The 26124-nt window shown below is 45.4% G+C and overlaps 1 protein-coding gene and 1 pseudogene across 1 annotated transcript in view; one reads left to right on the top strand and one right to left on the bottom strand.

Moving 5' to 3' along the window:
* LOC100156694 (transcription factor SPT20 homolog) overlaps positions 1-26124 on the bottom strand; it is a 67000-nt gene that overhangs the window by 28992 nt on the left and 11884 nt on the right.
* Positions 23223-26052, top strand: LOC110257842 (annotated as a pseudogene).

Raw genomic sequence — 26124 nt, 5'->3', positions numbered from 1 at the left:
CTTCTTATTCTCTGTTCTTTTTGATTAGAGACAGCCTAGTGGGGATAAAGTAAAATCTCATTGTGGTTTTGATTTGCATTTCCTGTATGATTAATGATGTTGAACATCTTCCCCTGTGATTATAGAGATCCTCTTGAAGAACATGTAGCTCTCTGCTTTATGTTCTTCCCTTGGCTTCAGTGCCCTTTCTCCCGCCTTGGTCTCCATTCCCAGTTTGCTAAGAACTTTTACTTATCCTTCAAAATCTGGTTTAACCATCATATTCTCTCTGAGGCCTTCCTTGACTCTCCCACGTAGAGAGTACTTTGGGCCACCTGTGCATGCTCTGCAACACTTACCACTATGTGTTTTCTAACATGTAGGAATTCCCCTACACCAATGACTTTGGGCTGGGTCATGTAACTTGCTTTAAAGACACTTTAAAGATTTCTGATTTTAAACATGATGGGCGATCATCGCACACACAGTGTTTGTATTTGCATTTTAAAAAATTTTTGTCTTTTTAGGGCCGCATCCATGGCATACGGAGGTTCCCAGGCTAGGGGTCGAATCAGAGCTGTAGCGCTGGCCTATACCACAGCCACAGCAGCACAGGATCCGAGCTGCATCTACAACCTACACCACAGCTCAGGGCAAAGCTGAATCCATGACCGAATGAGTGAGGCCAGGGATCAAGCCTGTGTCCTCATGGATACTAGTCAGATTCATTTCCACAGAGCCACAACAGGAACTCCCCATTGTATCTTTGATATGGCTTTGTTTCCCTCTTTGACCTTTTGCCTTCCACCATGAGACCAGTTCCAGATAGTATCTGCTCTTTAGGTGGGTTCCAGAATGAGAAGACACATGGATCTAAGTTGAGCACAGCAGAGCTCAAACTTCCCCTCCTGCATTCTGCCAAATTATAGCCTTTTGCTACTCAAAGTGTGATCTATGTACCAGAAGCACCCACACTCATAATATTTACAAATATCAATAATATTTACAAATATTCAGTGCAATGCTTCTCCTCTGAAAGAGGCTGAGAAATCTTACCAACTGATGCTTAGGAGGAATTCTGAAAAGTGATCTAGTAACACCTTTCATCTTAGGCTTCACATCAAATGTGAGAACATTTTTAAAAAGAATTGCAGTAAATAATATAGTAATATATGGATAAATTTAATATGTATGCACATGTGTGATGATAGGAAATTCTGCTTTACATCTAACATTTCTTCACGCTACAGTTTAAATTATTTTCTTAAACGTTGGAGAAATTGATGAAAATGGATCTCTACTTCTATGATAGAGATTTTTATCTAGGAGCTTCAACTATAAAACAGTGGTTTGGAGAGAGAAATTTTGTCCCTTAGAGGACATTTGGCAATGTCTGGAGACATTTTTAGTTGCCACATCTGTGAGGGAATGGTGATGGTTGAGGTTACTACTGGCATCTTGTGGGTAGAAGCCAGGGATGCTGCTAGGCATCCTACAATGCATGGGACAGCCCACAGAGCAAGGGCAAAACCTAGCCCAGTGTCCATAGTGCCAAAGTTAAGAAGCCCTATTAGAAATTAACAGGACTGGTGCTAAGAATGGGTGAAATGAGTCTCATGATTTTTTATTACTGATTTGCACTTAACTTTAAGACCATCCCACAGCCTTAGTTGGCTACACTGCCAATATCAATTCCTTCTCCCACCTTCCAACTTTCCCTTCCAACTGCCATCACTTTCTCAGGGGTGGAGCAGTTAAGAAAAACTAAGCCAATAAACACACTCCATATCTCTATACAATGATTGGTTCAGAGGTAGGCACGCATCATGTTCTAGGCCAATCAGAGTGAATATTAGAGCTGTTTCTGGGAAAGCAGCAAGTTCTCTTTCTCTTTCTAGAAGTGAAGGAAGAAAAAGGAAACTTAGGTGTTGCCTCTAGCCATCTTGAGACTCCAATGGGATGCATCTTTAGGTTGAATGGCTGCAAAAGGCAGAGCAGAGAGACAAAAATTCTTGCTGATGTATTTTGGATCAAGGATCTCCAAAAACCAACTTACTCAGTAAATGTTTGGCTTGCAAGGGTTATAAATCCCTTCGTTATTTAAGCCATTTTGATTTACATTTTCTGTCATTTGCTACCAAAAGCAACCTACTGATATAGGCTTCCTTAACACTTTTCTTCAAGGCTGAGCATTGACAGTGGTTCCAAAAGGAGGGAGTGAGTTAATCTAGGATGGTAAGGAGTACATGTGGTTTGGACAAACTGTCCAGGTGATTCTGATGTTTCTTTGCTTCTCTTCTCTCATCCCCAAAGCGACAGACAGTGTTTGTGTCCTACCAAAATTCATGTTGAAATCGAATCCCTATTGTGAAGGTATTTGGCGGTGGAGCCTTTGGGAGATGATTAGTGTATTTATAAAAGAGACTCTGAAGAGCTCCCCTGACCCTCATGCCACATAAGGACACAGTGAAAAGATGGTCATCTATGACTCAGAAGCAGGTCTTCACCAGATACAAAATCTGCCAGCACCTTGACCTTGGATTTCCCAGCTCCAGGACTGTGAGAAATAAACTTCTGTTGTTTATAAGCCACCCTAACCTATGGTATTCTGTTATAGTAGCATAAAAAGACTAAGGCAGAAATTGGCACCAAGAAGTGAGTTCTGCTAAAAAAAAAAAAAAAAAAAAAAAAAAAAGTGGAAGCAGCACTGGAAAAGGATAATAACTGGAGGAGTTTTGAGGTGCATGCCAGAAAAAGCCTACATTTCTGTGAATGGGCAAAGACACCCAATAAGGAACATTACTGTAAAGCCTTCTCAACCAATTGATTCTTGGATGATATGAAGAAAAACTTTTCTTTGATTTTAACTTAATACAGTATGCCAATAATACATTTTGTTATACACTTTATGTGCATCATCTCCATCCATTCCTTTATTTTCCATATACGGTCCCTTAAATGTATGGACTGTGGTAAAATAGTATATTTTTATACCCTAAAAAGTAATCTATGAAGACAAAATTGCTTAAAGGCACAGAATGGAATTTGGGGTTTATAGTTTAACCAAACAGCCATGATAGATATATGTATGTAGAACAACTGAAAATCATCCCCTGGGTTTTCTACTTTGAAATACTGCCTGACAGGAGGACGGGATTAAGACGGCAGAATAGAAGGACTGGATATCAACTTATCTCCTAAAATCAACGAAATTCACAACTAAAGGCTGAGCAATCTTCAACCAAATAGACCAGAAACCTTCAAAAAGATATCCTATTCCAGAAGACAAAGAGGAGGCCACATCAAGAGGTAGGAGGGGTGATTTCACGATATAAACAACCACATACCTCCCAGGTGGGAAGCCCCACAGACTGGATACTAACTGGTTCACAGAGACTCACCTTCAGGAGTGAGAGTTCTGAGCCCCACGTCAAACCCTCACATGCTGGGATCTGGCACTGGGAGAAAGAGCCCCTGGAGCATCTGGCATTGAAGGCCAGTGGGGCTTGTGCAGAAACGGAGACACCATTCTTAAAAGGCACCACACAGACTTTCACGTGCACTGGGTCCCAGGGCAAAGCAAAGTCTCCATAGGAATCTGGGTCACACCTGACCGCAGTTCTTAGAGGACCTCCTGGGAAAACAGGGGTGAATGTGGCTTGTTGTGAGGGAAGGACACTGGAAGCAAAGCTCTCGGGAATATTCAGCAGCAGTTCCTTTTTCTGGAGGTGGCCATTTTGGGAAAATCTGGCCCCATCCATCAGTCCTAAGAAGCCCCAGGGAAAACAACAATCCAGGTGGGACCACAGCCCCACCCCTAAGTAAACAGGCTGCCTAAAGACCCCTCAGGCACACAGCTGCCCCTAATCCCATCCAGAGACTAAGCCCCACCCACCAGAGGGAGTAGAATCAGCTCCACCTACCAGTGGGCAGGCATCAGCCCCTCCCACCAGGAAGCCTACAGCAAGCCCCCATACCCACTTCAGCCACAAGGGGGGCAGACACCAGAAGTGAGAGAGGCTACAACTCTATTATCTGGAAAAAGGTCACCACACCAAAAACCTATAAAAATGAAAAGACAGAGAACTATAACTCAGATGAGGGAGAAAGGAAAAACCCCAGAAAATCAGCTAAGCAATGAGGAGATTCTCAGCCTCCAGGAAAAAGACTTTAGACTGTTGATGCTGAAGATGATGCAAGACATTGGATATAAACTGGAGGCAAAGATGGATAACTTACAGGAAACACTAACCAAAGAGATACAAGCTATAAAACTGAAACAAGAAGAGATGCAAAATACAATAACTGAAAAAATTCACTAGAAGCAGCTAATAGCAGAATACAGGAGGCAGAAGAATGTGTAAGTGAGGTGGAGGACAGATGAGTGGAAATTAAGAATGCAGAACAGAGAAGAGAAAAAAGATTGAAAACAAATGAGGAGAGTCTCAGAGAACTCTGGGACAATGTTAAATGCCCCAACATCTGCATTATAGGGGTGCCAGAAGGAGAAGAGAAAGAGAAGGGGACAGAAAAAATATTCCAAGAGATAATAGCCAAAAACGTCCCTAACATGGGAAAGGAACCACTCACTCAAATCCAGGAAGCACAACGAGTACCATATAAAATAAACCCAAGGAGGAATACACCGAGACACATATTAATCAAACTAACCAAAATTAAAGACAAAGAGAAAATCTTGAAAGCAGCTAGAGAAAAGAAACAAATAACATACAAGGGAACCCTGATAAGGTTATTGGAAGATTTCTCAGCAGAAACTCTGCAGGCCAGAAGGGAGTGGCATGATATATTTAACGTGATAAAAGAAAAAAAACTCCAACCAAGGTTACTTTACCCAGCAAGGCTCTCATTCAGGTTTGAAGGAGAAATCAAAAGCTTCACAGATAAGCAAAGGCTAAGAGAATTCAACAACACTAAACCAGCTTTACAACAAATACTACAGGAACTTCTCTAGGCAGAAAAGAAAAGACAGCAACAGAAAACAAAAATACCACAAATGACAAGGCTCACCAGTAAAGGTATATATACAGTAAAGATACAAAATCTTCCATGCACAATTATGCCAACAAAATCAGAAATCATGAGAAGAGGTGGGTACAAATGCAGGACACTGGAGATGAGCTTGCAATTAAAAGAACAACTTAAAACAGTCTCATATATATATAGACTCATATCCAAACTTCAGAATAACTGCAGACCAAAAATCTACAATTGATACACAAACAGATAAGAAAAATCAACTCAAATACAACACTAAAGATAGTCATCAAACCAGAAGAGGAGAGAACAAAAAAAGAAGGGAAGAAAAAAGAGCAGCGAAAACAAATCCAAAGCAACTGATAAAATGGCAGTAAGAATATACATATCAATAATTACCTTAAATATAAAATGGACTAAACACCCCAACCAAAAGACATAGACTGGCTGAATGGATACAAAAACAAGATCCATATATATGCTGTCTTCAAGAGACCCACTTCACTTCTAGGGACACATACAAATTGAAAGTGAGAGGATGGAAGAAAATATTTCATGCAAACGGGGATCAAAAGAAAGCTGGAGTAGCAATATTCATATCAGACAAAATAGACTTTAAAATGAAGAATATTTTAAGGGGCAAAGAAGGTCACTACATAATGATCAAACGATCAATTCAAGAAGAAGATATAACAATTTTAAATATCTACGCACCCAACAGAAGTTCACCACAATATATAAAGCAACTGCTAACGACCTTAAAAGGACAAATCAACAATAACACAATCATAGTGGGGGGCTTTAACATCCCGCTTACAGCAATGGACAGATCATCCAGACAGAAAATCAATAAGGATACACAGACCCTGAATGAAGCATTAAACCAGATGGACTTAATAGATATTTATAGGACATTCCACCCAAAAGCAACAATATACACATTATTCTCAGGTGCACATGGAACATTATCAGAGTGCTCATGTGGTGCAGTGGAAATGAATCTGACCAGGAACCATGAGGTTGCGGGTTTGGTCCCTGGCCTCCCTCAATGGGTTAAGGATCCAGTGTTGCTATGAGCTGTGGTGGAGGTCACAGACGAGGCTCGGATCTGGAGTTGCTGTGGCTGTGGTGTAGGCCAGCGGCTGTAGCTCTGATTAGACCCCTAGCCTGCGAACCTCCATATGCCACTGGTGTGGCCCTAAAAAAGACCAAAAAAAAAAAAAAAGAATACTCAAGTACACATGGAACATTCTCTAAAATTGATCACATCCTGGGCTACAAATCCAACCTCAGTAACGTTAAGACAATCGAAATCATGTCAAGCATCTTTTCCAACCACAATGCTATACAACTGGAAATCAACGACAAGAAAAAAAACTGCAAAAAACACAAACACGTGGAGACTCAACAACATGCTACTCAACAAGCAATGGATCACTGAAGAAATCAAAGAGGAAATTATAAAATACCTAGAAGCAAATGACAGCAAAGATACAATACTCCAAAACCTATGGGATGCAGCAAAAGCCGTTATTCTAAGAGGAAAGTTTATAACAATACAAGCCCACCTCAGGAAACAAGAAAAAGCTCAAATAAACAAGCTAACTTTACATCTAAAGCAGCTTGAGAGAGAACAGACAAGACCTAAAGTTAGTAGAAGGAAATAAATCATAAAGATCAGAGCAGAAATCAATGAACTAGAAACAAAGAAAATCATAGAAAAGATCAATGAAACGAAAAGCTGGTTCTTTGAAAAGATCAACAAAATTGATAAACCCTTAGCCAGACTTAACAAGAAAAAAAAAAGAGAGCACTCAAATCAATAAAATTAGAAATGAAAAAGGAGAAGTAACAACGGACATCACAGAAATACAAAGGATCACAAGAGACTACCATATGCAACTATATGCCAATAAAACGGAAAACCTAGAAGAAATGGACAAATTCTTGGAAAAGTACAACCTTCCAAGACTAAACCAAGATGAAATAGAAAAGATGAATGGACTGATCACAAGAACTGAAATTGAAACTGTGATTAAAATACTTCCAACAAACAAAAGTCCGGGACCAGATGGCTTGACAGGCAAATTCTATCAAACATTTAGAGGAGAGCTAACACCTCTCCTTCTGAAACTATTCCAAAAAATTGCTGAGAAAGGGATACTCCCAAACTCATTCTATGAGTCCACCATCACCCTGATACCAAAACCAGACAAAGATACCACTAAAAGAGAAAGAAAACTACAGGCCAATTGGGGTTGTGGGATGGAAATACAACTACAAATGTAATAAATTCATTGAGTAATTTTAAAAAAAGAAAAAAAAAACACAGGCAGTACATGCAAAAGGAGAGACTAATAAAATTGAACACATTAAAAAAATTTTAAGAAAGAAAGAAAGAAATACTGCCTGACAGTGAAGGTGAAAGTCAAATATCACTCTAGATCAGTGGTTCTCAACATTGGCTGCTACACATTGGAATCACATGGGGAGCTTTCATTTTTTTAATTGAAGTATAGTTGATGTACAATATTATACATTTCAGGCATACAACATAGTGAGTTACAATTTTTAAAGGTTATACTCCATTTATAGTTATTATAAAATATTGGCTATATTCCCTGTGCTGTACAATATATCCTTGTAGCAGAGTTCCCATTGTGGCTCAGCAGGTTAAGAACCCAACTAGAGTCCATCAGTACGTTTGTCCCCTGGCCTCACTCAGTGGGTTTAGTATCCTGCATTGCCATGAGCTGTGGTGTAGGTTGTAGACACAGCTCAGATCTGGAGTTGCTGTGGCTGTGGTGTAGGTCAACAGCTGCAGCTCTGATTCAGTCCTTAGCCTGGGAACTTCCATGTGCCACATGTGCAGCCCTAAAAAAAAAAAAGGCAAAATATATATATATCCTTATAGCTTATTTATCTTATACCTAGTACCTAGTAGTTCAGGTCTCTTAACTCCCTCCCCCTATATTGCCCCTCCCCTCTTTCCTTTCCCCACTGGTAACCACTAGTTTGATCTATCTGTGAATCTGTTTCTGTTTTGTTACATTCACTAGCTTGTTTTATTTTTTAAATTCCACATATAAATGGAGAGGTTTAAAAACTGCAAATGCCCAAGCCACCTTCAGAGATTCTGATTTAATCAATTCAGTGTTTGGCTTCCTGGTCATGGAAGTGGTTAAAGCTCTCCAAATGATTCTTATACGCTGTCAAAGTTGAGAACCACTGGGCTTGATGTAGCGCAGAATCTTATCAATGACTTCGATATCCCCTTTACCCGTCAGGCTAACCATTTTGTTTTTACTTAGTGATTTTTTTGTATGGTTTTCAGAACCTTTAGAGACTGTCTGAATCACAAATTTTCATTAGTCATGGATAAGACTAATTTTCATGGTTTTCCAAAATAAAACTACTTAATACTTTAGGCTTGCTAATGTTTCTGATTAGGGAAGACCAGTGTGGGAAGAGAAGTTACATATTAAATCAAGTCAATAGACCATGAGAGAGTTCCCACTGTGGCTCAGTGGAAATGAGCCTGACTAGTACCCATGAAGATGCGGGTTTCATCCCTGGCCTCGCTCAGTGGGTTAAGGATCCGGCATTGCCATGAGCTGTGGTGTAGGTCACAGATGTGGCTCAGGTCTGGTGTTGCTGTGGCTGTGGTATGGCCGGGAGCTACAGCTCCGATTTGACCCCTAGTCTGGGAACCTCCATATGCCATGGAGGTGGCCCTAAAAAGCAAAAAAAAAAAAAAAATACCATGAGACAGGAAAAGGTTCAATGAACACCTCTTTGAACATCTTAGAGGAGTTAGTTCCAGGGCTATTAAAGACAGGGACTGTCTCTCTCTCTCTCTCTCTCTCTCTCTCTCTCTCTCTCTCTCTCTCTCTCTCTCCTCTCTCTCTCTCTCTCTCTCTCTCTCTCTCTCTCTCTCTCTCTCTCTCTCCTCTCTCTCTCTCTCTCTCTCTCTCTCTCTCTCTCTCTCCTCTCTCTCTCTCTCTCTCCTCTCTCTCTCTCTCTCTCTCTCTCTCTCTCTCTCTCTCTCTCTCTCTCTCTCTCACACACACACACACACACACACACACACACACCACTAATAGCCTATTTCTTTTGGTCAAATTTATTCCAAAATATCAGAAATAGGGGCTATTCCATTGGCTTGAAAATCTGTGATATCTCCTCCTCTCTCTCAGGCCAAAATGGATAGGATATTACAGGTGCCACAAAATCCAAACTAATAAGGGAATTTACATTCATCACTATGGTGCAGCACAAACTTAGGCATTTTCTTCTTTTAGCTAAGGATCATCACACAATGTAGAAAAATAATTCCCACTGGTCACAAGATAAGAACAGCGAAGACCTCAACAGAACATTAGACCCATATTGCAGGACCTCAAGGGTTACCAAGGAAGAGCAGGAACCAGAATTCTCTGGTTAAGTCTGTTTCCGACTCTTCTGGTCAATCCAGTTCCCATCAGACTGAAGGTTTGTATGCCCCCAACTTAGACTGAACCTGTGGAAACACTGCAGCATCCAGTGCTGCAGAGAGAACTGTTGGCTCCACTCGCAAGTGCTAGGTCCCACTGAGACAGGGAACAGGTCTCCGTCACTGGTTGCCTCGTACTAGGATCTGTTCCTTCCTTGACCAGTAAGTCAGATTTCCTCAACACTTAGGTTAGAAAGGATCTAGATGCCATTCACCCAGAATGCAATAGAGAGGAATGTCATGACAGGTTGGAGGAAAGTAAACTGGAAAATCCCTCACTTCAGCAAAATAGAAGCATTGGCTAATGAGGGAGAAAAGCCAACATTTAAAGAATTTCCAAATGCCCATCATGGTAACAAATAGTTACTTGTTAGATTTTTCTTCTTTTTTCCCCCAATTTGCTGTCTTTGCAAGATCCCTCCTGAATGTTGTTTTCAATTCTCTGTAGCAAGTGATAATTAAAAGTTATACACGTTCCTGTGGATGGAATGAGCACAATCACAGCATTATCCAAAAAGGATTATGCCAGTTTCTGAGGCATAAGAAACGTTGTTTTTATATTTCTTTTTTGAATTAACTTACTTGGAAATAATTTCAAATTTAGAAAAAGTTGTAAAAATAAATATTTTACAAGGACCTCTATATGTTCTTTACCCAGATTCATCTATTCTCCAACCTTCCCTCTTTGCCAATGTCATATATCATGGCCCTTGCTCCCTAAATATTTCAGTGTGTCCTTCCTAAGAATAGTCTCTTACATAACCGCAGTACAGTTACAGACTGATTGGATGGCAGACATTGGGTCCTTTGTTAGGTTCTGGGTTTTTTAAAAATTTTTGTAATATTCTGTAATTTTTAGTAAGTAATTTTGAGCTTTCCTCTGGAATGTAGTTAAGTTCATTGGAAATAATTTCTTTCACATCCTGCTCTTCAGCTTTGTTTGGCTGAGTCAGACCAGAGCAGCCTTTGGTCTAGGCCTAGCTTGATCCCACTACTTGAGAGCATAGCTTTCTAAGTACCCCACCTAATGCCCATATAAGGGTTCTCCAGTCTGGCTATTGGGAAGATGAGCTATTCCCAACCCTGTGTGATCTCCAGGGAGTTTTTCACCTGATACTTTTGGGAGCTCATTCCCTGGGCCTTGCGTAATATCCTTAGAAACTCATCCACAGGTCAGTGCTAAGCAGGTGACCCAAGGGAAGCCCTCTGCAGACCTTCAGAGTTCAATCTCCATGTAGCACTCTCCTCTCTGGTCCTCCGCCCTGCAAATCCTAGCCATCTAGGCCTCTCCAAATTCTCGACGATGTCTCCTCAGCTCAGGAAGACTGGGGGCTCTGTCTGGGTTTCCCCCTGCTGCACTGAGGCTTGGAAACTTGCTCCAAGCAGTGAGCAGAGGCAATAAGAGAGGGTTCGCCTCGTTTGTTTCTCTTCTCTTAGGGATCTCTGTCCTGTGCTGCCTATTGTCCAGTGTCTGCGAACCATCATGTCATGTATTTTATCTGGTTCTTTTTGTTTAAGGTAGGAAGGTAAGTCTGGTCCCTGTTCCTTCAACATGGCCAGAACAATAATATTTGTATCTAATCTACTGTCCATATTTCAATTTTGTCAGTTGACCTAACAACGTCCTCTGTGGTATTTTCACCTCCCCTGTAGTACAATGTTCAGTTTAGGCTCAAGTGTTGCATTTAGCTGTCAGGTTTTGGGGTTTTTGGTTGTTTGTTTTTTTACCGTGGTTGTGGCCTATGAAAGTTCCTGGGCCAGGAATCAACACCACGCCACAGCAGCCACCTGAGCCACAGCAGTGACAATGCTGAATCCTTAACCCACTGAGCCACAAGGGAACTCCCTGCCAGGTCTTTTCAGATCCCTTTAATCTGGAACATTCACACAGCCTTTGTGTTTTATGACACTAACATTTAAAGAATGCTGCCCCCACAACTTTCTCCTTGTTTTGTGTCTGGCTGTTTCCTCATGATTAGATTCAGACCATATACTCTCAGTCAAGAGGTAACATTATCTTTTTCAGGGTATCACCTTTAGAGCTACATGATGTCCACCTCTCCTTCACTGGTAATGTTAACTTTGGTCACCTGGTCTAGGTGTTGTCCAATTTTTCCATTGTATAATTACTATTTTTTTCCTTCCCTTGCTACTGATGAGCAATCTCTGGGGAGATACTTAACAGCCATGGAAATATCCTGTCCATCAAAATTTCCCCTAAATTTAGTGTCCATTGATGATTCTTGCCTCATCAAGGCTTTATTATGATGTCTGCAAAATGATAATCTTCCAACTATAGCACTCCCTCCACATTGACCAGCCCTTGATATTCTATTTAAAGCCAAAAACCCACTAGCCTGCTCCCCCATTTATCCATTTACCTATCTACTTTTCCACTGGCTTATAATTCAGTATTGCAAATAATTATTTTGGTGCTCAAATTGTCTAAGATTTAGCCAGTGGAAGACCTTTCGAGCTGGCTCCTCGGTACCTGTGGCATGTCACTATCATTTTTCTGATCACTTCGTTACTTCACAACATGTCATGATATTCCATGCTCACCTCCAACTGATCTTGCTCCTTTTCCCTGGAATCAGCCAGAAAAACATAGCTTTAAACTATAAAATGGGAGTTCCCATCGTGGCACAACAGAAACAAATCTGACTAGCATCCATGAGGATGCAGGTTCGATCCCTGGCCTTACTCAGTGGGTTAAGGATCTGGTGTTGACATGAGCTGCAGTATAGGTCACAGATGCGACTTGGATCTGGCATTTTGACTCCTAGCCTGGGAACCTCCATATGCTGTAGGTGTGGGCCTAAAAAGCAAAACGAAACTATAAAATGAACCTCAGACATATACAACTAGCTTTATTCAAGCTCTTAAACCAAGAGAAAAGAAAAAAAATCTCTGAATCACTTAGAGCACAATTATGGAGCACAATTATTTATTTACCGAGGCATGATATTTAACACTACCTACAAACCCATGAAAAAGGAAAATATTTGAAATATAAACTGAGTTATACTCTCTTCTATCCATAAAAGTTATTTTCAAGTTAGTTTCTTCACATATGGTTAATTTACGTGTCATTCTGGATCGCAGAAGTTTCATCACATTAGTATATTTTGCATAGCATTTTATAAGCATCAACTGTGTTAGTCTGCATTAACACTCCAATTTCTTCATCTTTCCCCTATCCATGCTATTTAGTATGTGACTTTATGGATCTTTCCATCAAAAGGCCAGATATAAAAGCCTACTCCTTAAGTTTCAGTTCAGCCATGTGGCTTTCTTTGGCCAATGGTAGACATGACACAGGAGAGGCTTGTAAAAGTGCTTCCACAATGGGGCTTGCTCTCTTGCGATCTTGCAGCTCTGCAGTCTCCATGAAAGGGATTATGTCTGGGTTAATCACCCTTGTCCAGCCTTACTGGGATCAGTCATGTCCCAGGCATATGAGTCCAGTCAGTATCGTCAAAGTTGCCCAGGAAGCCCAGCCTCTATTAGCTAGACCCTGTAGATCTATGAAAAATAAATATTGTCGGATACCACAGAGATTTGGGATTGTTATGAGGCCAATGCTAACCAATGTAATTTCCAAATGTCCATCACTAGATAGGTAGAATGGATATCATTATCCTCTCCTTACAGATGTGCAAGCAAGACTCACGCAAGTAAAATGATTTGATCATAGTCATATAGCTAGTGGGGGTGGGGGTGGGGGGACCCTAGGTTTTCAGAGTTGGATTCCAGAAGTTCTTTCCACTGCATCTCTTAGTAAAACTGCCTTGAAGTTTGGAGTTTAAGCGTATGGCTGTAGAGTCGCGTGTTCAGTCAGGGATCCTGTGACAAATGGTTGCTGAGCTGCAGTCTCCAGCATAGTCACCTAAGACTACAACTGCTTCACCCATCCTGACTGGAGACCACCAAACTCGGGACAGAGAGCGGAGTGGCAATGTGCATGATAACTGGTCAGAGTAGTAGCCAGTTTATTTTCCATTCCCAAAGCTAGAACCATTTGAGTTCAACTCACAAATTATTACAAACGGAAGTGCATATCCATGTTATTTTGATTAAGGAGCTACCCACTTCATTTTAAAACAACAACAACAACCAAAGAAAGAACGAATTAAGGAATCATAATGAAAGTCTAGAGTTTGATAAAGGAGGGTTGTTACCTTTCCTCAATGTCTTAGCACAGGGAAAAATCTTTAAAAATAAATTTCAGTTCTTTTTTGTACCACCATGAAAAGAATTAAAATTTTCTTTAGCTTAGAAAGTATCCACAATCACATTAGCTAAGAATTGAGATAAATGTCCATTGACAGATGAGTGGATAAAAAAGCTGTAGTATATATACATACAACGGAATATTACTCAGCTAGAAAAAAAGAATGTAACAATGCCATTTGCTGCAACATGGACAGACCTAGAGATCCTCATACTAAGTGGAGTAAGTCAAACAGAGAAAGACAAATATTAGATGATATCACTTGTATGTGGAATCTAATTTTTAAAATGATACAGAATCAACAAATTGACCTGATCATAGTAATCACTGGGGTACTTATTAAATTACAGACAGCAGAATCCTACCACAGACCTAGTTAATAGTAATATCTAGGGATGGACCCTGGCAGTTTTTAGTTCTGACAAGCAATCAGGTGATCCTTATGCTCAGCCAAGTTTGCGTTTAGCTGATGCACAGGCAAAGAAGGGTTATAATTTGTGATTTTTTTTAAAAAAATGGTTAGTTCTAGTTCTGATGCCTTAAGAAAATCATTAATCTTCCCTGGACCTCAGTGTTCTTATTTGTAAAAATGGTACCTTTGGACCAGATGCTGTCTGGAAGAGGCAGAAAGAGGTAGTAAACAAGACTGAAGTTTTGAAGTATTGGTTCTCAATCCCAGTTATACATTGGAATGCTCTGGGAAGCTTTTGAAAGTAAAGGATGCTCAGGCACCACCCAGACTAATAAAACTGAAGCTCTCGGGTGGTTCCATGTGTTGCTAGACTTTTTTTTTTTTTTTTTTTTTTTTTTTTTTTTAGGGCTGCACTCTCAACACATGAAAGTTCCCAGCTAGGGGTCGATTCGGAGCTATAGCTGCCACCCTACACCACAGCCACAGCAACGCGGGATCCGAGCCATGTCTGTGACCTATACCACAGCTCACGGCAATGCCGAATCCTTAACCCACTGAGTGAGGCCAGGGATTGAACCCCCGTCCTCATGGATACTAGTCAGGTTCGTTACCACTGAGCCATGATAGGAACTCCTGTTGCTAGTTTTAAAATCTCCCTAGGTGACTTTAATGAATAGCCATGGATATGAAACTCTGCTCTGATTGTTATCAGCCAGGATGATTCTGATTAGTCTCCTGGCATCTCTTTCCTTGCCTATAAACTGGGAAGTATATCACCTATCTTATGGGGTACATAGCTCCTATTCATGGAAGGTCTACTATGATGATTCTAAGGCCTTTCCCTACATGGAATACGCTGTATAGTTCAGGAAGAAAACTTTCAGATTAATGGAGGAAATTCAAAACACTCCTCTTTGCCAGTGCTGACATCCCAGGCCAGAAGCAGAAGGGCCAGTGAACATTTTTGCCGTGGGAGACCCATGTGCAAAGATTGAGACAACTCACTGCAGAGATCCCTCCAACAAAGTGGTTCCTTCTCAAATGAATTCACCGGCCTTTAGTGTTAGGTCCGTGGGTTTCCAAAGAAAACTCCCCTGGACAGACAGACAACGCAGCAATGGGGACCTGTGGTCTTCTTGAATTACCCTTTTCCAATGGGCTGGGCTCTCATTTGATCTCCACATTCTTTACTTATCAACAGACCCTTGAGGGATCACAAAAGCAGAGAAACTATGAAGGGAAACAGCTGGGAAGTGGCATCTAGCCTTCAGGGTTTAGGAAGAAAAAGGCTGATCTTAAACAGTTGGATTGGGTACTTTAACTCCCTTGGCGGTTTTATTGTGCAGTTTCCCAAATGGGTAACGTTTTGTGCCATAGATGGTGAGTCCCGCAGGCTGGCTCAGTTTGTCCCACCCACCCATGTGGCACATGCACAAGGTCTCTTCCTAGGTGGTGTCTTTTCCTCCACTCCATGAGAAAGTTGTATGGTAGATGGAATATGTCTTCCTGGCCTCACGAGACTCTGGTCTTTTTCTCACCTCCCGCAGATGCTCTATGCTTTCTCTGCTCCCACCTCACCACCTCAAAAACAAAAGGAAACAAAACCATACAGGTTCTCCGGAATAATCTGAAGTTCATCTACTTTTTTAGGAAGTTTAAAGATCTCCTGAAACCCATGCATGGTTCCCCTAGGGAAAAACAAAACAAAACAAAACAAAAAAACCTGACTCAAAATTTGACGTATCCCAGCCAGGAAAGAGGTGTTTTTTGAGCCGGGAACTCCAGTGTTACACTGCCAAACGAACAAGTTTGAGTAGCAGGTCAGGAACTGGGCTTGGCCACATTAAATTCAACATTACTATGAGGCATCCATGTAGAGATTCTGAATAGGTATCTTTGACATTATGAGCCTGTAGTCCAGGGGAGGTCCAGGCTGGAGACATAATTATGTATTGATGGTAGCTAAAGCCATCAGGCTTGATGAAGTCAGTGAAGAATTGACTGTAATTAGAGAAAGCAGGGGAAGGAGTGAGTCTGACATTAAGAAAACAAAATGAAGTGTAGGGAACATACACTTAAAGAGCAAATATTGAATGAAGATCAGAGAAAAAAATTACTGAAATGAGCAAACATCCTCAGTTGTTGAGTAAACCTAGAAAACTTGGAAATCCTTAGTGACTGTTATCAGGCAGATGAATTAAAAAAGCAAATCTCTTATTTCTGAAAATCTACCTTCTAAAAATTAATAATATTTTTGTTTGCATCTCTCCTACTGGCCAGAGACTCAATTCATCAAGTCCAATGGAAAATTTAGAGGATTAGCAAAATAATTCAGGGCCAACCGTAACAGTAATTGCAGCAAAAAAACAAAAACAAAAAACAAAAGTCACATCTAGTCATTTGAAGAACCATCCTAGAAATTAAGGTGCCAAGCATTTTGTGTGTGTGTGAGTTTGCCTTTTCTAGGGCCGCTCCTGCAGCATATGGAGGTTCCCAGGCTAGGGGTTGAATCGGAGCTGTAGCTGCCAGCCTACACCAGAGTCACAGCAACGTGGGATCCAAGCCACGTCTGCAACCTACACCACAGCTCACGGCAACGCCGGATCCTTAACCCACTGAGTGAGGCCAGGGATCGAACCCACAACCTCATGGTTCCCAGTCGGATTTGTTAACCACTGAGCCATAATAGGAACTCCCAAGGTGCCAAGCATTTTTGGGTTTGTAGATTGCTGCTTCATTTCTCCAAACACAGTTATCTTGTGATATTATGGGATCATGGTGCACTTTTAAAATTTTTTATTTTTTAATTAAAGTATAGTTGATTTACAATGTTGTGCCAATTTCTGCTGTACAGGAAAGTGACCCAGCCATACATATAAATACATTCCCTTTCTTATATTATCTTCCATTGTGGTCTATCCCAAGAGATTGGATAGAGTTCCCTGTGCTATACAGTAGACCCTCATTGCTTATCCATTCTAAATGTAATAGTTTGCATCTACTAACCACAAACTCCCAGTCCATCCCATTCCCTCTGCCCCACCATGGGGTTGTGAGCCAACTGCGGATAATTTTGCCTCCCAAGGAACATGTAGCCATGTCTATAAACATGTTTGGTTGTCCTAACTGGGGTAGGACTGCTATTTGCATCTACTGGATAAGGCCAGAGATGCTATCAAAACCCTTACAGTGCACAGGACAGCACCTAACAGCAATGTCTACAGGCAGAGGCTGAGAAACCCTGACTCAGGGTAGGACTGTTTATCTCAAGGAGTAGGATGAAACTTTTAACAAAGTAATAAAACCAGAAAAACATACCATTTCATTTATTTTTCAGTAAAATGAGAAAAGCTGTGCAAGTGGAAGAAACTGAAGGGGGACCCATATTTCAGGAAAAGGGGGAAAGAGGAAAATAAATACACAAAGCAACACTTACGGGCTTTGAGAAGTCCTTCGATCCAATAAACAACTAGGAGATGTACGGAATGACGTAACAGGCGGTGGGCGTGATTTCCGCTCACAACCTCACAGAGCTACCACCTTGCCTGGGATTTGCTTTACTGACGCTGGGGTCTGATCACAGGAGGAACACATTACGTCTCAATGCGAGTGACGGAGGGTTAAGCGGAGATGAGACCAACAAGCAAAGTCTCTTCACCTTCCCCAATCCTTGATCCTTGTCATTTCAAGGCTGTAGCTTGTCCCTCTAATTAGCTACAGCAGGAGAGAGGTAGCAAAACCTAGACCTAAAGCTTAGTGTTCTCTAGAACAAACCAGTTGACTATAGTGAACTAGCTAAGTGATCTTGCAGTTAATTCAGTCCCTTCCTCCTCTAGCATGTCTTAATCTGGCCAGGACTTTTCTCAGCATGTGCATCTATGTTGAGCTGCTGGAGGGCAGGGGGAGGGCAGCAGCTGGATCCTTATACTCAGCCAGCACGCTTGTTAATGTGCTCCAAGGAGGGTCTGCACTGAGAACAATTCTTTTTTTATTTTTTATTTTTTATTTTTTGTCTTTTTGCTATTTCTTGGGCCGCTCCCACGGCATATGGAGGTTCCCAGGCTAGGGGTCTAATCGGAGCTGCAGCCACTGGCCTACCCCAGAGCCACAGCAACGTGGGATCCGAGCCGCGACTGCAACCTACACCACAGCTCACGGCAACGCCAGATCATTAACCCACTGAGCAAGGGCAGGGACCGAACCCGCAACCTCATGGTCCTAGTCGGATTCGTTAACCACTGCGCCACGACGGGAACTCCTGAGAACAATTCTTAAAAACCTTATCTTGTGCAAAGACCCGGCAATTAGGGAGCCCAAGTGCAAGGGATGGCTGAGCCGTGCGGAGCTTGACCAGGCCAACTAAAGCTCCTGGAAAACACGCTCAGCCAGGGACAGAGCCTCAGCCAGCGCACCCGGGGCCAGGTAGCCCGGGCTCCTCCTGGTGGGAAGGAAGGACTAGGTCACGCTCTCCAGTGTCGGCCTGCTGGGCATTAAGAGCGGACAAGAAACGCACAGGAACTAGCCCATTTCACCTGATGGAGCACAGGTTCTCCGCTGCACGGGCCCAGATGTGTGACTCGGCACATTCTCTCCGTCATCGGCAATGGATGGCCGCCTTCTTCCACTTCTCTCAGTCCAGGGGGAGCGGATGCGGGGGGCACCCCGCCATCTCCCCATGGTACCTGCCACCCTGTCCACGCGGACAGAGGACTTCCACCAGTCCTCGAGACGCTGTCTGCAAGGGCATTCCAGGCCTCATCAGCATGGGCGGCTCTCGCAGGCGGCAGCCCAGAGTGACAGGAAACATTGCTCCCAGGACGGGCCTGAGCCCATGAGAGAGAGGAGACCACAAGGATCCGGGGCCCAGCCTCCTTGCCTCGAGGGGAGGACAGCCTGAGGCTGGCTCTGCCCTGCCTCCTGCAGGATTTGCTTGGCTGCTGCTTCGAGCAGCCTTCTGCCCACTTCGGGTGGGGCCTTTGATGACCTTCTTTCCCGTCCCTGACTCAGCCGCCCTTCCCCTGGACAGTGTTTCTTGGGTGGGGTGAGCTCCCAGAGAAACGCCTTGCACTTGAATCCTCTTGTCAGGGGTTGCTGCCGGGGATCCCGACCAAAGACACCGTCACGGCTGCACATCTAGTCCACCCCGAGGCAGGGTGGGCAGACACACCTCCCCGCGGAGGCAGGGGACCCAGGGACGGAGGCAGGGGACCCAGGGACGTCCCCTTAGGGGCTGCATTGGGATCAGGCTCATGGCTCCCGGAGTATGTGGGCACTGAGCAGCTCCGAACCAGGGGGACGATTTTGCCCCCATGGCATATTGGGCAATAGCAGGAGCCATTTGTGGGTCTTGCACCGGGGGGCGGGGGGTGAGTGCAATGGCATCCAGTGGGGAAGGCCAGGGATGCTGCCTAACACCTCCCAGTGCACAGCAAGTTCCCCCCGCACAACAAAGGTCCCTAGGGCCAAGGCTCAGACGCCCCGGCACAGTACAGCCCAAGAGGCGGCAGACCTGGCCCTGGGTACTTTTCTGGTCTCCAAAAAGGAGATCACATATTGACTTACGTGAGCCTGAGGTGAAATAACCAGAGTAACTCGGGGTCAATCATTCCTTCATCCTTGCGCCCGCTTTGTGCCAAGTATGACCAAGTTGATGACCAAATAAAGATGGCAGAGGCGTCGTGTCTGCCCTCAGAGAATCCAGAGGCTGGGTGTGGAGGGCGGCGCAAGCACTGGATTCCTTCCCAAAGGGAAGCCCGGCTCGCGTAAGGCCTACAGCATGTGTGATTTGGCAGAAGAGCAGAGAGAAGGAGGTGTGCTTCTGGGAAGTCAGGAGGGGGTATCCGAGGTGACAGACCGGTGGAGAGCAGCAGGTGACTAAGCAGAGAGGGCCCAGAGGCCTGAAGAGCACGGAGACCACGCTCAGAGCACAGGAAGCACGGGAGGCACAGGAGAGAGGGCAGAGAGAGGAGTGGGAAGGAGGCAGGTGCCAGGTGGTGAGGGGCCTGCCTGCAGGGCTGGGACCAGGTGAGGTGAGTGAGGCATCCAGGGCACTCACCCTGCTGGGACGTGCACAACCCGAGGGTGGGGTCTCCTTGCACCCTGTACCCTAGGCCCCTGGGGGCCTCACCCCAGTCCCAGCCCTCCTCCTCGGGCAGGCTGAGAAGCTGGGGGTCTAGTCGGCAGGCCGGGAGCAGCCCCCAAAGGCTTGGACTCCTTTACTCTCTGGCAGGATAACCTGACCCCCACACAGGGCCACGGGGCCACTGCTCCTCCAACATAACCTAGTTGGATCCCCACGAAAGCGGAGCTTTCCCTTTCTGGTTTGCTTCTCCAGCTAAAGGGAATGCTGCTGCTACACACTGACACGTTCTCAGACCCAACACACAGTAAATTCTGGGGACCGAAGGTGAAGGCATCATGGTTGCTGAGCAGCCTGCCAGAGGCCAGAGGCCAGCAGGCAGCTAAGCTCGTTTACTCAAGGCGGAAGACTGGGCAGTGCTTTGAGTGAGGGTCAGAGCTCATGTTTCTTTCATGGATTTGGGCTTTATTAACGTTGGCTATTTGGATGCGTGGAGAGCAAAATATGGCTTGACTCCCCAGTCTTACACTGAGCCCAACTGTGGGCAGGTGGTGGGAAAAGAGACACAGGGAGGGATGCTCAAAAGGATTAAGACACGAAACTCATTTCAAGCCCACCCCCCCCCATCCTGAAGCTCCGACAAGTACACTGGCCTTCTGTATCCGTGGTTTCAACCCACCCTGGATGGCATATTATTAAATCTGTGGACAGAGTACTGGAGGTAGGGATAGGAGGGCCTACTGAAAGGAGTGAGCATCTACAGGGTTTGTGATGTTTTTCTTTGTAATATTTTTATTGTTTCTACTATAGTTGATTTACAATGTTCTGTCAATTTCTGCTGTACAGCAAAGGGACCGGTTATACATATACATATATATGTGTGTGTGTGTAAATATTCTTTTTTCTCACATCATCCTCTATCACGTTCCGTCACAATGACTAGATATAGTTCCCTGTGCTATACAGCAGGATCTCAATGCTTATCCACTCCAAATGCAAAGTTTGCATCTACTAACCCCAAATTCCCAGTCCAACCCACTCCCTCCCCCTCCTCTCCCCCTTGGCAACCACAAGTGTGTTCTCCAAGTCCATGAGTCTGCTTCTTTTCTGTTAGAAAGGTTCCTTTGTGCCATTTATTAGACTCCAGATATAAGTGGTATCATATGCTGTTTGTCTTTCTGACTTATTTCACTCAGTATGAGACTCTCTAGTTCCACCCATGTTGCTGCAAATGGCATTATTTTGTTCTTTTTGATGGCTGAGTAGTATTCCATAGTGTATATATACCACATCTTCTTAATCTCGTCATCTCATCTGTGGGTTTTAATATCTGTGGGAAGGGTCCTGGAATCAGCCACCCGCTGATACTGGGGCATGACTGGAGGCATTTGGCCAAAGATAGCAGACATGCCAGGAGAAAATTATTCTTGTCTATTCCTGAACAAGGCACATATTTAAGGAACACTTAGTCAAGGAGTTGACTTTTTGTTTTGCTTTGTTTTGTTTTGTTTTGTTTTGGCTGTGCCGGCAGCATATGGAAGTTCGTAGCCAGGGATGGAACCTTCTCCATGGCAGCCACCTGAGCCACTTCAGTGACAATGCCAGATTCTTAACCGGCTGTGCTACAAGGGAACTCCCAGGAGTTTTTAATCCTCTTTGAACAGACAGTATCTGCTATAATATGTAATTATCATAATGGCTATTGGTTAGAAAAACTCTTACAGAGGTCTATAATTCAGGAGTTTTACCATTTTGTCTTGAATTCTTCTCATCTGTGACTCTTCACAAAGAATACCATATTATCATGATGTCTACATCTAAACATCAAGAGATTCCTTAGAAAACCTGTCCAGAAAGGCTGGCAGATTTCAAGGCAACAATATTAATGGAAAACCATGGCCCGTAAATGACCAAGGCCTCAATCCTATCGCTATAAGCCACCATGAAGACGGTACTATGGTCTACAGTTAGAGTAATCATTTAAACTGCACTTCTTGGACCGGGGCTTTGGGATGGGCATATGCACAGTGGCTATATGCAACGATTAGCCAGTGGTGACCTGCTATATAGCACAGAGAACTCTACCCAGTATTCTGGGATAATCTATGTGGGAAAAGAATCTGAGAGAGAATGGATATGTGTGTGTGTGTGTGTATATATATATATATATATATATATATATATATATATATATGACCAGGTCACTTTGTTGTACAGCAGAAATTATCAGAGCCTTGTAAATCAACTATACTTCAATAAAACTAAAAAAAAATTGCACTGCCATCACCTGGAACAATACTTTTCAACCCTATCAGATGCAAACCACCTTTTTAAACAGTTTAATCCTAAACTGTAAACCACAATGTAACTACCCACCACACACTGATAAGTATATACTTACACAATTATAAAGCCCTTCCTGTAGTACCTAGGGAAATAAAAGGTAACTCTTGGGTGAAAGAATGTCACGTTATATGCCCATCTCTATGAAAACCATCAGGCAGGAGATCTCTAGAGGATTCTGATGCACCAAATACAACAGACCTCCACGTAGGCAAGAGCTAGGAATGGGGACTCTCTGGGTGTGTTAAATTGGTGACAGACACCAGGAGCAGTCCTGCCACTGAGAACAAAGAAGGGCTTCCAAAACACAGTGAATAATTCTTGGGGACCTGATCGCGGAGAAAATGACCACCTTCCATGACCTTGCCAGCAACTGCATTTCTGAATAAAGTGGTGTGTACTAAAGCCGCACCTAAAAAGTATGGATTTTTCTTGTTGTCCGCTTGTATTTTGGGGCACCCGCTTTCAAAGTTCTATGAACATGGAGTTCCCATCGTGGCGCAGTAGTTAGCGAATCCGACTAGGAACCATGAGGTTGCGGGTTCGGTCCCTGCCCTTGCTCAGTGGGTTAAAGATACGGGGTTGCCGTGAGCTGTGGTGTAGGCTGCAGACACGGCTCGGATCCCGCGTTGCTGTGGCTCTGGCATAGGCCGGTGGCTACAGCTCGGATTCGACCCCTAGCCTGGGAACCTCCATATGCCGTGGGAGCGGCCCTAGCAAAGGCAAAAAGACAAAAAAACAAAACAAAACAAAAAACCAAGTTCTATGAACAGAAAAACCTGGCGAGCCCCAGCCCACAGCGGAAAAGCAAGCAGCAGCACCGGAAGTGCAGACTGTTGGCACTGAGCCCAGGAGGCAATAGAAGGCTGAGGCCTGAGCCTTGCGCATGCGCACACTGGGATGCGCGAGAGAGGGGGGGCGGGGGGCGTATGGGGGGCGGTGCGGGCACCAAAAGCCCGGCGATGCACTTCCGGTCCATCTGCAGCACCGCAAGCAAGACTCAGCGCAGGATAAGCTCACAGCATTTTAGGAATTTCCGAAAATTGCAAGTATTTAGCGCGCTGCTTCTTCGGGGGCAGGTTTCTCAGTCTCCATTTTGAGGTAAGGCTGGTCTATCCACTGCGGAGTGGCTGCGTTTGCAGTAGTGCGCGTCGATTTTGCACACAAGGTTTTAACCTAGGGTTTTCGAAGTTCATCGGCACACATATTCTCTTCTTGTAGGGCTCCCGTTTTGCACCACAATGCAGCGAGCTCTAGAACAAGCTTTGGATCATGCGGAATATGTTACCGAAAGGGCCCAACAGAGACCCCCGAAAAGGAAATACTCATCCAGTGGGAAGCCGTCGCTCCATGAAAAACTTTACGACATTTATGTTGAAGAATGTGAAAGAGAGCCTGAGGTTACAGAGGAGCTGAGAAGCAACGTGAACCTGTTAGAGAAGCTTGTTAGGAGAGAGTCCTTGCCATGTTTGGTGGTCAACCTGTACCCAGGAAAGGAGGGCTACTCGCTGATGCTCAAGGGAAAAAATGGATCCTATTCAGAGAGCATTCGACTGCCTTATGAAGAAAAGGAACTGCTCGAATACTTGGACGCAGAAGAATTACCTCCCGTTTTGGTGGATCGCTTGGAAAAGTCTCCAGTTAACCTTTTTCATCGTGGCTGTGTCATAGCAGAAATACGGGACTACAGGCAGTCCAGTGGGAAGTTCCCTCCCGGCTACCAAAGCAGGCATATTCTCTTACGCCCCACGATGCAGACTTTAGTCTGCGATGTACAGGCCATAACCAGCGATAACCAGAAATGGACCCAGGAGGACAAACTTTTGCTTGAGAGTCAGCTGATCTTGGCTACAGCGGAACCCCTGTGTCTAGACCCTTCTGTATCCGTAGCCTGCACAGCAAACAGACTGCTCTATAACAAGCAAAAGCTGAACACTCTTCCCATGAAAAGGAGCTTCAAGAGGTATGCCATGGCCTCGCTGAATCGGCAGCAGGAGCTGTCTCAGTGTCCACCTCCTCCTGAGCTAAGAGTACTGACTTCTTGCAAAAAAATAAGAGAAAGTAAAACAGGTGAGCGCGATGGCCTCAAAGCTTTTCAAGCAGGCAGTTGTGTGGACACGTGGAGACAGAGACCTTGTGACTTGGCGGTACCTTCTCAGGTGGATGTGGAGAAGTATGCCAAGGGGAAGAAGGCTGTCGGATACGATGACTCACAGCCAGCAATCTGGCCCAGGAAGGAGGCACGAGATGGAAGGTGCGAGGCTGGCTACCAGTCCCAGGCAACAAGGCAGACCACTGGGCAGCAGCTTGATAATTCAATTGCCTCTGGGCAAAGGGCCCCTAGAAAAAGAGCCTGTAAAAAAGCCACACTGGAGAGAGAGCTGTGTCCCCCCGACTCGTCCTCGGGGGACCTTTCCAACAGTGTCCTGCCCAGGCCCAAGACCGATGCTGGGCAGGTGGCCAGTCAGTCGGAGGAAGTGGTCCAGGAGCGCGCCCAGTGTCCAGCGCAGATGTCGCTCAGCTCCGATGGCCCAGTGGGTCTCGGGCCCCCTCCAGGGAAAGAACCAGAACAGCCTCAGATCACGTGCATTGTGTCTTCCGCGCTGGGCAGGGGAGCCAGACACCCGCCTCCACTCCAGAGACTTCCCTGGAGGGCAGGACAGAGCCCGCGGGGTGACCGTTTGACTCCTCAGCAGGCGGGCGGCCCTCTGGCATCTCCGTCGCCTGCCCCTGCTCCCAGGCCGCCAGGTCTCTTCCAGAACTCCTTTGTGGAGCTGCACCGAGTCAGCTGGATCCCTGCCGCCGCCCTGTCTGCTGCAGGTGCCTCCCAGAGGCCCCCCGGCGCCCCGGTGACGGCCGCCTCCGCGGGCCCGAAGGGCCCCGGCGTGGCGGCTCCCGGGGGCGCAGGCCCGGCCTCCGAGAGAGGCTCTGCCCCCGGAGAACCGGCCCCGGCCGGAGCGCGGCCCCCCGCCGCCCGTCGCAGAGGCGGAGGCGTCCAGCTGCTGGTGAAAGGGCCTGTGGGTGTCGAGCCCCTGACCCTGGTGCAGCTGCCCCGCGGTCCGCTCCTCTGGAGCCGCGGGCAGCAGGCCCCGCCGCCGCCGCGGCTCTTCCAGCTGCTGGTTCGCCCGCCGTCGCCGCCGCGCCCCGGGCAGCCCCCGGCCCTGGGGTCAAGGTCCCGCGCTTCTGGCGGCCGGGGCCCGGTCCCCCCTGTGCCGCAGGCGGTGGTGGTTCACCTGGGTGGAGCCCAGGGTTGCCTGCAGCCGCGGGCCGCGCTGCCGCCTCAGCCGGGCCTCGGCTCCGGCCGCGGCCGCCCAGGGCCCAGCCTCCCCCCGCAGCGGGCCGGGCCCCCAGCGGCTCCGCGGCCCCAGGTGCGCCTGCGGCTCGTGCCGGGCGAGGCGGCGCCGGCCGGGGCCACAGCCTTCGCAGTGCTGCCAGGGCAGCGCCCTCAGGGCCAGCAAGCCGCCAGCCCAGCCGAAGGTCCAGAGAGCAGAGGCCCGCAGGCCGCCTCCCAGCCCTGAGGCTGCCTTCGTTTCTCCTGCAGAGCACAGCTGCGGAGACCAGGCGATTCTGCCTTTCGACCTCACTTGGGG

This window comes from Sus scrofa, chromosome X (assembly GCF_000003025.6).
Source record: "Sus scrofa isolate TJ Tabasco breed Duroc chromosome X, Sscrofa11.1, whole genome shotgun sequence".
Classification (NCBI taxonomy): domain Eukaryota; kingdom Metazoa; phylum Chordata; class Mammalia; order Artiodactyla; family Suidae; genus Sus; species Sus scrofa.
This window is presented reverse-complemented; position numbering and strand designations above follow the sequence as displayed.